Genomic DNA, 13,877 nt, shown 5'->3' on the forward strand with positions numbered 1-13,877 from the left:
ACATTGTGAGAACCACATTTTTTGATTTCTCTAGTGCCTTCAGTACAATCCAGCCACTTCTTCTGAGCAAGCAGCTACAAAGGATGGGCATAGGCAAATCCACTATCTCCTGGATTAATGACTACCTGATAGATAGACCTCAGTTTGTACGGCTAAGTAGTTCTCTGTTTGAGATGGTTGTGAGAGGCAATGGAGCCCCACGAGGGACTGTCCTGTCCTCATTCCTGTTCACACTGAACACCTCAGACTTTCAGTACAAATTTGAGTCTTGTCACTTGCAGAAGTTCTCTGATGGCCCTGCGGTGGTTGGGTGTATCAGAGGTGGGCAGGAGTCGGAGAACAGAGTTTAGTGGACAAGTTTGTGGAGTGGTGCGGGAGGAGTCACCTGCTCCTGAATGTGGCCAAAACCAGGGAGATGGTGATTGATTTTAGGGGGAAGAGGACTGTGACAAATCCTGTATACATTCTGGGAGAAGTTGTTGCAGTAGTGGAGGAGTGCATATACTTGGCTGTTCACCTCGACAACAGACTTGACTGGAAAACCAACACCAGGGCTGTTTACAAGAAGGGGATGAGCAGACTCTAGTTTCTAAGGAAGCTGAGATCCTTCAATATGTGCAGCAGGATGTTGGAGATCCATTACCAGTCTGTTGCAGTGAGTGCAGTCTTCTTTGTGGCTTTATGTAGGGAAAGCAGCCTCAGCGCTGGTGATGCAAAAAGACTAAGTAAACTCATCAAACAGGCTGGATCCATCCTTGGCTACAACCTGGACTCTTTTGAGTTCGTGGTGCAGAGGAAGTTACTAAACAAACTGTTATCCATTATGGACAATCAGACACATCCTCTCCATGACCTACTGAATAAGCAGCGGGACACCCTTTCGAACAAACTCAATCAGCTCAGCTGTCACAAGGAACGTGACAGAAAATCTTTCCTACCAAATGCAATGAGCATATACAACAGTTCATCTCTGTGCAACGGGAGGACACACATCATAGTACCATAGTCTCTGTTTGATTATTTTGTACATTATTATTGCTCATTGGTAAATTATCATTGTGTATATTATTATTATGCCCTTTATTATTAGACAAGTGGGCACGTGGCCAAGTGGTTAAGGCATTGGACTAGAGATCTGAAGGTTGTGAGTTCGATCCCCAGCTGAGGCAGCGTGTTGTGTCCTTGAGCAAGGCACTTAGCCACACATTGCTCTGCGACAACACTGGTGCCAAGCTGTCTGGGTCCTAATGCCCTTCCCTTGGACAACATCGGTGTCGTGGAGAGGAGAGACTTGCAGCATGGGCAACTGCTGGTCTTCCATACAACCTTGCCCAGGCCTGCACCCTGGAGAGTGAAGACTTACCAGGCGCAGATCCATGGTCTCGCAAGACTAACGGATGCCTTTTTTTTATTATTAGACAGTATTATTATATTTGTTATTATTAATTTTTATTCCTAAGTATATTTTCAAATGTTGCTAGTGTAACAAAATAATTTCCCACTCTTGATCAATGACACACTTATTATTATTATTTTTATTAAAATCATGCAAATGTATTTAGTTCAAAATTCTGAGAATTTGCGTGCAAAGTATTCTCTTATAGTACTGAGCACTGAATCTTCCATTGACTTGTAAGGGCTCGCATTCAATCTTCAGCATGCAATTGATTGCTCAAGCCTGCCAGAATTCTTGTGGGGGGGGCATACACAATGTACTCATTCACCATAAAGTGACTGATTCATGAACATTACAGCATTTATGCTTCATGTTTCATTTATCTCCTTTTTTCAGGGATACTGCATTTGTCCGACTCCCATCAGGGAGGAGGCTACATGGCATCCACACCAGGACCATCAGGCTCAAAAACAGTTACTTTCCCCCAACAGTAAGGGGGATGAACACCTTCACCCACTAACCCACCCCTCCACCACTTTATCATTTCCTGTCAACTACCTCATGTGCAGATACCCCTGTGCCTGGTGTCACTTTATGGACATACAATCTTTCTACGTAGATAAGCTGTCTTAGGTATTTATGTTTAATGTGTTTTTTTTATTATCAATGAGTTCTTTATCGTGTGTTTTTTTTGTGCTGCATCAGATCTGGAGTAACAATTATTTCATTCTAGTTTACACTTCCGTGCTGGAAATGCCATTAAACATTCAATCTTGAATCTTCTGATGACAGAGAAAGTGCAGTGCAGGCAGAAAAATAACATGCTAGAACCATGATGTTGTAGATTAGGAGATGAAGAGGTTATCTTTTAGTGTATAAGAGGTCTATCCAAGAATCATGCAACAAAGGGATAGAAGCAGTTCTAATGATGAATGGTCTCAGCCCAAAACGGTCGACTGTTTATTCCCATCCATAGATGCTGCCTGACCTGCTGAGCTCCTCCAGCACGTTGTGTGTACTGCTGTAGACTTCCAGCATCCCTAGTACCCCTCGTGTCTAGAAGCAGTTCCTTCTGCCTGTCAGCGCAATGTTCTTCTGTCTGGGGTAATGAGAGAGAGGTGAGTGGAACCGGGGTGGGAGGGGTCACTGACTATGTTGGCTGCTGTCCTGAAGCAGCGGCAAATTTAAGTGGATTCAGTTCTTTCTTCTTTGCTCATCGACACTCACTAGCTTGAACACTTGTTTAACTTCAGCCTTTAGCAACATGTAACAATTTCTAGTGTAATGACATTCCTCCAGATGACGGTGCACAACACAGTACTTATAATTCTCACACATAACACATAAAGGAATATTACCACAAATAAGTTAACAATTAAGTTGCATTTACGAAACACATTAAAAATTAGACAGTATTACACTACTGGTGTTTCATGTGTGATGAGCAGCAGGCGGTGGCAGGGAGTTCAGTGGTCTTACAGCCCAGGGAGAGAATAGCCTCTGTTCTAATGTTACAGTACCTCTTGCCAAAACTTTGACCATAGTGATTGTTGGACGGATAGGAAGAATTATCGATGATGTTAAGGGCCCTGCCTGCGGATAAATATCACTGATGGGTGGAAGAGAGACCCCGACATTCCTCTAATCAGAGCTCACAATCCTTTGTAGGGATTTGCCTTTAGAAGTTTTGCAATTCCCATACCAAGCAGGTGAGCAGCTGGTTAGGACACTCTCGATAGCGCTCCTGTAGAAATTGTTTAGAATGGGGGAGTCCCGTTCACTTCAGTCTCCTCAGGAAGTGGTGACTGCAGCGCTTTCTTGACCATACCACCCACCCATCCTGTCTGGGTCCTTTTACTCCATCTGTGGCCTTATCAGTCACCTCAAAACCCACAAAATGCTTGTAGAGGCAAGTTGGCCTGAAGGACCATGGAGATGTCACTGTGGTCTTGGGCTATATCAAGCTGTGGTGCACTAGGACCAAGATTCTTCCTATGGCTGGGTTAAGTTGGATGTTTGTGTTTGCATTGTGTTCTCCCTTGTCTCCTCCAAGAGGACCACAACCTTGTGGTAGGGTTTGGAGGCTTGCGTGCCTCAATAACCTCGAGAGCTATGTTGTCTGGAGTCAGGGCTTTATGCTTTGGCTCTTGGTAAGGTCACCCATGTCAAACAGGGCAAAGAATAGAGGCTAGACTAAGCATGGTCCACCAGTCCTCTGGGTTCGAGGGTTCAGTTCAAGGCTAACAACCCTGACCGGTAAAACAAAGCAGTTACAGAAAAGGCAATGAAGAATCACTCTACATCTGAGTGCAAAGGCATTTCTGAGTCACCAGCCAGAAATTACATGACTGACAGTAGTGAAAACCAAGCTACTGACATGATGAAATTAGCCCTGAACACCACTGGAGATAAAGGACCTTTGTTTTTGCCCTAAATGCCAGTGGAGTAGTTGGCAGTAGTAGTAGAAGTCTCAATGACAGCCACCAATGGCTCGAGTTCATGTTCATGTTCATGTTCGTGCTGGTTAATTTCAGCAGGCCCACGAAATGACTCAGTAATGGACAAACATAATGTCTGGAAGTTGAAAAATGCTTGCACAAGTGTGTTCAAAAGCTGCATCTAAATAACAACACAAGAACAGGTCCACAGCACATCATTTTATGAGCTCTCTGTTGTGACACTGAGTGAGCACCTTTTTAAGAGGTGGAATGGTCTTTCTATTTGTTCCTGGAACATTCAGAGAGTATCTTCCAGAAAACCATCTCAGTATATTAAAAAACTGTTTTACTTTTGAGGGGAACGGAGAAGGAAAATTACTTTTCATGAAAATTCTTTCGTTCCTTTGTTGGATAAAGTACTTCAATGCCTAATAGCTCCCTTCAAGAATCCTGGTGATTGATAATGATCTGCTCATTAAACTAAACCAAAAGTGCCACCACAAAGTAGCTGTGGAGACAGAAGGAGTTGATGTTTCAGTTTAATGGCCATTAACTTGATAAAGTCAATGAACAGCCATTAAAGTTTCTCTTTCCATAGATGCCGACTGCCCCATTATTTCCAGCAGATTCTTCTTTTCAAGGTCAAATTCAAGCTCAAGTTGATTGTCATTCAACCATGCACACATATACAGCTAAACAAAACATTGTCCCTCTGGGGCTAAGGTACAAAACACACACAGTACATACTGTACAGTTTCAATCCAGTACACACAGTCACACACAGGTCACCTGAAGATTGACTGGTTGACATAACGTGCAAGGCTTTTAGCATCTGCAGTTTTTTTTTAGATTAGATTAGATCATGAGGACACTCAAGTCCTCAATTATTGTCATTTAGAAATGCATGCATTAGAAAATGATACTATGTTCCTCCAGAATGATATCACAGAAACACAGGACAAACCAAGACTAAAATTCACAAAACCACATAATTATAACATATAGTTACAACAGTGCAAAGCAATACCATAATTTGATAAAGAGCAGACCATGGGCAGGTAAAAGAAAGTCTCAAAGTCCCGATAGACTCATCATCTCACGCAGACGGTAGAAGGGAGAAACTCTCCCTGCCATGAACCTCCAACCACCGCAAACTTGCCGATGCAGCACCATTAGAAGCACCCGACCGCAGCGGACTCTGAGCCTGTCTGGAAAACTTCGAGCCTCCGACCAGCCCCCCGACACCAAGCACCGAGCACCATCTTCTGCCGAGCGCTTCAATCCCGTCCCAGCTGCCGGGCAACAAGCAAAGCTGAGGACTCGGGGCCTTCCCCTCCGGAGATTTCGGATCACACAGTAGCAGCGGCAGCAAAGCAGGCATTTCAGAAGTTTCACCAGATGGTCCTCCGTGCTCTCACGTCTGTCTCCATCAAATCGGGATTGTGCACGGCACCCTACTTGACAGATAACAGATATCATTCACCGGAGTGGCCGCTGCGAGCTGCGTCGTGCCGCCATCTTCTCCTCCTCCCAAGGACTTCTTTTTAATACATTTTCCGTGTTATGACAGATCCATAACCGTGTGATGTGCATGGAGTCAGAATCAGGTTTATCATCACCGACATATAGTACGTTGTGAGATTTGTTGTTCTGAGGCAGCAGCGCAGTTCAAGACAGCATTTGCTGAAGGTACAAAGAAACAAACAATTCATGCATCAGTGGAAAGAAGAACAATGAGGTAGTATTCACGGGTTCACACACTGCTCAGAAACCTGTTCCTGAAAAATCAGTTGGTCTTCAGATTTCTATTTTTCCCCTCCAATAGTAGTAATGAGAAAAGGACGTGTCGCGGAGATTGAGAGTACTAACTGATGGACACTGCCTTCTTTTGGCACGGCCTCTTGGATGTATCCTTGCAGGGTGTGCCATGATGGAGTTCACTGAGTCAAGCCTTTGCAGCCTTTCAGGATAACGCCACTGGAGCCTCCGTGCTAGACGGTGATACAACCAGCTGACTCTCCAGAATTTACCAGCGTCTTTGGTGACACACCAAATCTCCTCAAACTCCCAGTGCACCAAAGCCTTTTTATGACTGCAACAATGTGTTGTGCCCAGGACAGATTCTCCAAGGTGTTGATAGTAAGCACTGTGGAAATGCAAATAACGCACTTTGAGAGATCAAACCTACCCAGTGGCCTGGCTCCACAGCCATCTGTGGTAATCGATTTATTCGTTGGGAGTCAGCGCGGAGTTGGCCCTTCTGGCCCTTTGAGTCGAACCGCCCAACAATCCCTCAAATTAATGCTAGACTAATTATGGGACAATTTACAAAGACCAATTAACCTACCAAGTGGTATGTCATTGGACTGTGGGAGGAAAGCCACACGGACACAGGGAGAATGTACAGACAGAGGGAAAGGAACACTTGTTCCCTGCACTAAAAGCATTGTGCTATCCACTATGCTACCATGCTGCCCCACAGTGTTAACAAACCCCACTGATTCACCACATCTGGCTAAGGAAATTTCATCTCACCTCTGTTCAAAAGGACATTATCAGTGCACCACAGTTGTCACAGACTTTATAGAAACAGATGTAGACAAATGCGCCCCCAGAAAATCATTCTGTGTCTTCCTCAACCAGAAGTCCTGGATGAACTGTGACATCCGCAGTCTGCAGAGTGCCAGATCAGAGGCATTCAAATCTGGTGACCAAGAAAGTTACAAGAGACCCAGGTACGGTTTTCGGAAAGTCATCTCATGGGCAAAGTGACAATTCTGGACTAAACTTGAATCAATGAAATTTACTTGACAGCTGTGCCAGGGCTTCAATGCTATCATCTCTTATAAAGTGAAATCAGGTGACACAGGCAACTACAGGGCTTCACTTCCAGATAAGGTCAATGCCTTCTCTGCTCATTTTTACCATCAAAACATGGAAGAACCACTGCAAACTCCCATAGCCCCTGTGATTTCAGTCACTCGGTCCATCTTGAGAGTATTCTTGAGGAGCCTGAACCCATGAAAGCACCTGGCCCAGATTACTTATCTTGCCAAGTGCTAAAGACCTGTACTGATCAACTGGCTGGTGTGTTCATTGAGATGTTTAACCTCTTACTTCAGAGATACCCATCTGCTTCAAGCAGGCTCCATTTATTCTGGTGCCCAAGGATCACGTGGCAACCTGCTTCAATGACTATAGTCCACTAGCACTTACATATACAGTTATGAAGTGTTTTGAAAGGCTGTTATTGAAACATATCAACTCTTGCCTGAGAAGTGACTTGAATTTGCTCCAATTCGCCTATCAGCACAACAGGCAGATGTCATCTCATTGTCTCTTCATTCAACCCTGGAACATCTGGAAAGCAAAGATGCATACATCAGGATGCTCTTTATCAACTATAACTTGCCATTCAATACTATAATCCCCTCAAAGCTAATCAATAAGTTTCAATACCCCTTCTGCAGACCCCAGTCAGTTTAGATTGGCAACACCACCTCCTCCACAATTTCCATCAGAACAGGTTCACCACAAGACTCTATGCCTAGCCCACTGCTCTACTCACTTTATACTTATGATTGTATGGCTAAGTAAAGCTGCAATGCCATATTCAAGTTTATTGACTATTACAGGTACTGTAATTGGTGGAAACATACATGATTCATAACCACCAACATTGTGTTGGGATTCACTTTAAGGGGCTGGTCGAATGCGATGACATAATTATGTGAAGTACCTTTACCTGTAGTATGAGGAAACGAATTGAAGTAGCAGAGATGTGGTTTTTGAGGAGGATACAAAAAATATCATGGACGAAACGAATATCTAATGCGGATCGCCCGAACAGAACAAACACAAAAAGCGAAATAATGTATGAGATCATGATAAGGCAACGTAACTTCATTGGGCATGTGATTAGGAAAGAGGAGTTAGAATGCACGGTAATTATGGGAAAGATTGAAGGGAAGAAAGTAAGAGGAAGACAAACACAAACGATGATGTAGACAGCAGCCAGAGAACTGGAGATGAATACCAATGAATTGATCCACCTGACCTGAAACAGGAGTGTGTGGGCCATGGCAGTCAAAGCTCAAACTGGGCACAGCACCTGATGATAATAATGATGATGACTTTTACCTGTGCTGGCAATGGAAAGGGTTTGGAGGAAGTTCACAAGGATGATTCCAGGAATGAAAAGGTTATCGTACTAGAGAAGTTTGATGGCTCTGGGACTGTACTCATTGGAATTCAGAAGGATGAGGGAAGACCTCACTGAAACCTATCGAATGTTCAAAGGCCTAGATAGAATAGATGTTGAAAAGGATGTTTGCCATGGTGGGGGATTCTAGGAAAAGAGGGCACTGCTTCAGGATAGAGGGGCGTCCATTTAAAACAGAGATGTGAGAAATTTCTCCAGCCAGAGGATGCTGAATTTGTGGACTTTATAACACAGGCAGCTGTGGAGGCCAGGTTGTTGGGTATATTTAAGTCAGAGCCTGATAGGTTCTTGATTGGATATGGCATCAAAAGTTACAGGGAGTGGATCTGAGGAGGGGAAAAAAGGATCAGTCATGATGAAATGGCAGAGCAGACTCGATGGGCCAAATGGTCTAATTCTGCTCCTATGTCTTATGGTTGTAAGGTCTTATCTCAGTTTTTGTTCAGATTATAATAACTGAGATGTTATGGTTTTTCTTAAGCATAAAATCTATCACATCATTTTATTTGCAACAACCTACAATGGTGACCTCGATGCACTCAGATGATTCCAGATTTGTTGAACATGTCAGTCAGCACAGTCTCTTTGAAACTGCTGGAGTTTTGGGAGCAAAATGCCAAGGCTTGGTTCATAGAGGCCGAGTCCAACTCATGCAGCAAGAAATCACTGTGGACCACACCAAATTATATCATGTGGTAGCATCGTTATGCAGTTCCATAGCATCAAAAGTGGTGAGTCTATTCGAACACCTGCCTGAGCAAGATAAATACTGATCACTGAAAGCTCACTCTTTACAAACTTCTGGTCTATTGGAGTCTGAGTGTGCCAAACAGTTGTTCTTCTCACCTGGTCTTGGTGATGCCAGCCCTTCAGAGCTAATGGACCACATAGTGTCTCACTGGGGATATCACCATCCTTGTTTTACTTTTAAAGAACTCTTCACAAAAACATAGGAACACAGAAAAACTACAGCACAATACAGGCCCTTCGGTCCCCAATGCTGTGCCGAACATGTACTTACTTTAGAAATTAACTAGGGCTACCCATATCTCTCTAATTTTCTAAGCTCTATGTACTTATCCAGGAGTCTCTTAACAGACCCTATCGCATCTGCCTCCACCACCATCACCGGCAGCCCATTCCATGTACTCACCAGTCTCTGCGTAAAAACCTTACTCCTGAACTCTCCTCTGTACCTACTTCCAAGCACCCTAAAACTGTGCCCTCTCGTGTTAGCCATTTCAGCCCTGGGAAAAAGCCTCTGACAATCCACATGATTAATGCTTCTCATCATCTTATACACCTCTATCAGATCACCTCTCAACCTCTGTCGCTCCAAGGAGAAAAGGCCAAGTTCACTCAAACTACTCTGATAAGGCATGCTCCCGAATCCAGGTAACATCCTTGTAAATCTCCTCTGCACGCTTTCTATGGTTTCCACATCCTTCCTGTAGTGAGGTGACCAGAACTGAGCACGGTACTCCAAGTGGGGTCTGACCAGGGTCCTATATAGCTGCAACATTACCTCTCGGCTCTTAAACTCAATCCCACAGTTGAGGAAAACCAATGTACCGTATGCCTTCTTAACCACACAGTCAACCTGCGCAGCATCTTTGAGTGTCCTATGGACTCGGACCACAAGATCCCTCTGATCCTCCACACTGTCAAGAGTCTTACCATTAATACTATATTCTGCCATCATATTTGACCTACCAAAATGAACCATCTCACACTTATCTGGGTTAAACTCCATCTGCCACTTTTCAGCCCAGTTTTGCAACCTATCGATGTCTTGCTGTAACCTCTGACAGCCTTCCACACTATCCACAACACCCCCAATTTTGTGTGTCATCAGCAAATTTACCAGCCCATCCCTCCACTTCCTCATCCAGGTCATTTATAAAAATCACGAAGAGAAAAGGTCCAAGAACAGATCCCTGAAGCACACCACTGGTCACCAATCTCCATGCAGAATACGACGAATCTACAACCACAATTTGCCTTCTGTGGGCAAGCCAATTCTGGATCCACAAAGCAAGGTCCCCATGGATCCCATGCCTCCTTACTTTCTCAATAAGCCTGGCATGGGGTACCTTATCAAATGCCTTACTGAAATCCAAATACACTACATCTACTACTCTACCTTCATCAATGTGTTTAGTCACATCCTCAAAAAAATTCAATCATGCTCGTAAGGCACGACGTACCTTTGACAAAGCCATGCTGACTATTCCTGCCTCTCAGGATCTTTTTCATCAACTTGTCAACCACTAAAGTACGACTGAATGTTCTATAATATCCTGGGCTATCTCTACCCCCTTTCTTGAATAAGGGAACAACATCTGTAACCCTTCAATCCTCCGGAACCTCTCCCATCCCCATTGATGATGCAAAGATAATTGCCAGTGGCTCAGCAATCTCCTCCCTCCCCTCCCACAGTAGCCTGGGGTACATCACATCCAGTCCTGGTGACTTATCCAACTTGATGCTTTCCAAAAGCTCCAGCACATCCTCTTTCTTAATGTCTATATGCCCAAGCTTTTAAATCTGCTGTAAGTCATTCCTACAATTGCCAAGATCCTTTTCTGTAGTGAATACTGAAGCAAAGCATTCATTAAGTACCTCAGCTATCTCCTCCAGTCCTATTCTCTCATGTCTTATCCTCTTACTCTTCACATACTTGTAGAATGCCTTGGGGTTTTCCTTAATCCTGCTCGCCAAGGCCTTCTCATGGCCCCTTCTGGCTCTTCTAATTTCATTCTTAAGCTCCTTCCTGCTAGCCTTATAATCTTCTAGATCTCTATTATTAGTAAGTTTTTTGAACCTTTTGTAAGCTTTTCTTTTCTTCTTGACAAGATTTTTAACAGCTTTTGTACACCACGGTTCCTGTATCCTACCATTCTTTCTCTATCTCATTGGAACGTCCCTACACAGAACGCCATGCAAATATCCCCTGAACATTTGCCACATTTCTACCGTACATTTCTCAAACAGACATCTGCCCCAACCTCTTTTGCCTCTCTCCCTGTCCTTTCTGAAACATCTAAAGCCTGGCACTCGAAGTAACCATTCCTGCACCTGAGCCATCTAAGTGTCTGTAATGGCCACAACACCATAGCTCCAAGTATTGATCTGCACTCTAAGTTCATCGGTTTTGTTCATAATGCTTCTTGCATTAAAATAGACACATTTCAAACTATCAGTCTGAGCGTATCCCTTCTCTATCACCTGCCTATCTTCCTTCTTGTACTTCCAAGCTTTCTCTATATGTACGCCAACTGCCCCTTCCTCCGTCTCTTCAGTAAGGTTCCCACCCCCCAGCAATTCTAGTTTAAACTCTCCCCCATAGCCTTAGCAAACCTCCCTGCCAGGATATTGGTCCCCCTTGGATTCATGTGCTACCCATCCTTATTGTACAGGTCATGCCTGCCCCAAAAGAGGTCCCAATGATCCAGAAATCTGAATCCCTGCCCCCTGCTCCAATCCCTCAGCCACGCATTTATCCTCCACCTCACTCTATTCTTGTACTCACTGTCACGTGGCACAGGCAATAATCCCGAGATTACTACCTTTGTGATCCTGCTTCTCAACTTCCTTCCTGACTCCCTGCAGTCTGCTTTCAGGACCTCCTCCTCTTTCCTACCTATGTCGTTGGTACCAATATGTACCACTACCTCTGGCTGTTCTCCTTCCCACTTCAGGATATCATGGACATGATCAGAAACATACTGGAACCTGGCACCTGGGAGGCAAACTACCATCCGCGTTTCTTTCCTGCGTCCACAGAATCGCCCGTCTGACCCCCTAACTATAGAGTCCCCTATCACTGCTGCCATCCTGTTCCTTTCCTTACCCTTCTGAGCCACAGGGTCAGACTCTGTGTCAGACGCACGACCACCGTTGCTTCCCCCAGGTAGGCTGTTTCCACCCCAGCCCCCAGCAGTACTCAAACAGGAGTAGTTATTGTTAAGGGGGACAGCCACAGGGGTACTCTCTGGTACCTGACTCCTGCCGTTCCCTCTCCTGACTGTTACCCACTTACCTGTCTCCCCAGGCCCCGGTGTGATTACCTGCCTATAGCTCCTCTCTATCACCTCCTCACTCTCCCTGACCAGATGAAGGTGTTCGAGCTGCATCTCCAGTTCCCTAACCCAGTCCCTAAGGAGCTGCAGCTCGATGCACCTGGTGCAGATGTGGCTGTCCGGGAGGCTGGGAGTCTCCCAGACATCCCACATCTGAAACCCAGTACAAAACACCGACTTCACAGATATACTTCCTGTTTCTATTCCTCACAGGTAACTTACCTCGCCTCGACCCCTAATCGCCGAAGCCCTACCACTCTGCCTCACATTACTCCGTTGATGACCGCTCCGCTAGTCAGTGTCTCCCTCTTACGCCTGAACCTTCCCTTCTATTTAACTCACGATTGATGCTCTGGTTATAGCTGCTGATAGGCAATGTACAATGGGCAAACGCTCTCAAAGCTCCCTTTTTAAATAACCGCCGCCGACCTGCGAGAAATCCCTCTTGGTAAAGCTCTGTTGATGTCGCTGATAGGCCACGTATAAATGCCTGATCAAGTTTGCATAGCCCTCACTAATGCACCCATGACGGACTATAGGGAACTTGCCAAAATGACTGATAGCCTACCGTCAGCCTAGCAGACGTGCATCATTCCTCCTCCTTTCACTGTCTCAATCAGCCCAGTCAGAAAGGTCTCCGACATCAGGACGACCATGGCTGTGAAACAGACAATGCCAGTTCAGTGATTTTACCACGCTCGCTGTGGCATGAGCGCGAGGAAGTGCTGAACACCTTACAGAGTCGACAGTGCCAGTGCATTTGGGACATTAGGAACCTGTGAGTACCGTGGGTTCCAGCTGCCAAGGCTACCTACTGTTCATTATGGGCGACAGTTCCTGTGTGACATGGGTGCGCAAGTGAGGCAAGCCAGCATCGCCTATTGACGAGAAGGCAAAGAGCAAGAAAACCTTGCTGGGGGCTGCCAATGGCAGCCGGATCCAGACTTACAGGACACAACGGATGACACTCTGCTTCAGCGGGTGACATTACACCTGAGACTTCGTCTTGACTGAAGTGGCTAGATATCTGCTCGGTACAGGTTTTCTGTGCGCCCAAGGACTGTTAGTTGATCTGAAGAACTGCCAGCTTGTGGATGTCAAGGATTTTTGGTCGTTAACCTACTCCCCCAGTAAGTTCCTCACAATGATTCTGTGAAGCACATCCATCACCGCATATGAGTTTACTCAACTGCTCTGCGAATTCCTAGATCTCAGCAAGCCCATATTCTCCACTACAGTCACAAAACATGGGATTGGACACATTCCCACAGCTGGCTTGCCAACCATTGCCCACACATGGAGACCAGTCCCGGAAAAGCTGGCACCTGCGTAGGCTGAGTCTGCCAACATGGAAAGACTTGGCATTGTATGTCAAATACCCCCTGAGCTTCACCCCCCCATATGGTCCCTAAGTCCAATGGTGGTTGCTGCCGAGATGGTGATTACTAATGCTTTAACGAGGTCACCACCTCCGATTGTTACCCGGTCCCACACAGCCAAGATTTTTCAGCACGTTTAGTCGGAAAGTTAATTTTTTCCAAAGTCGACTTAGGGGCTACCACCAGATGCCTGTGTGCTTGGAGGACGTTCCCAAAGCAGCCGTGATAACCCCATTTGGCCTCTGTTTTTCTGCACCTGAAAAATGCAACACAGACTTTCCAGTGACTAATGGACTCTGTATTAAAAGACTTGGACTTTCTTTTCGTTTACCTGGATGACATACTCATCGCCAGTCCATC

Source organism: Mobula birostris, chromosome 32 (genome assembly GCF_030028105.1).
Source record: "Mobula birostris isolate sMobBir1 chromosome 32, sMobBir1.hap1, whole genome shotgun sequence".
Taxonomy (NCBI): domain Eukaryota; kingdom Metazoa; phylum Chordata; class Chondrichthyes; order Myliobatiformes; family Myliobatidae; genus Mobula; species Mobula birostris.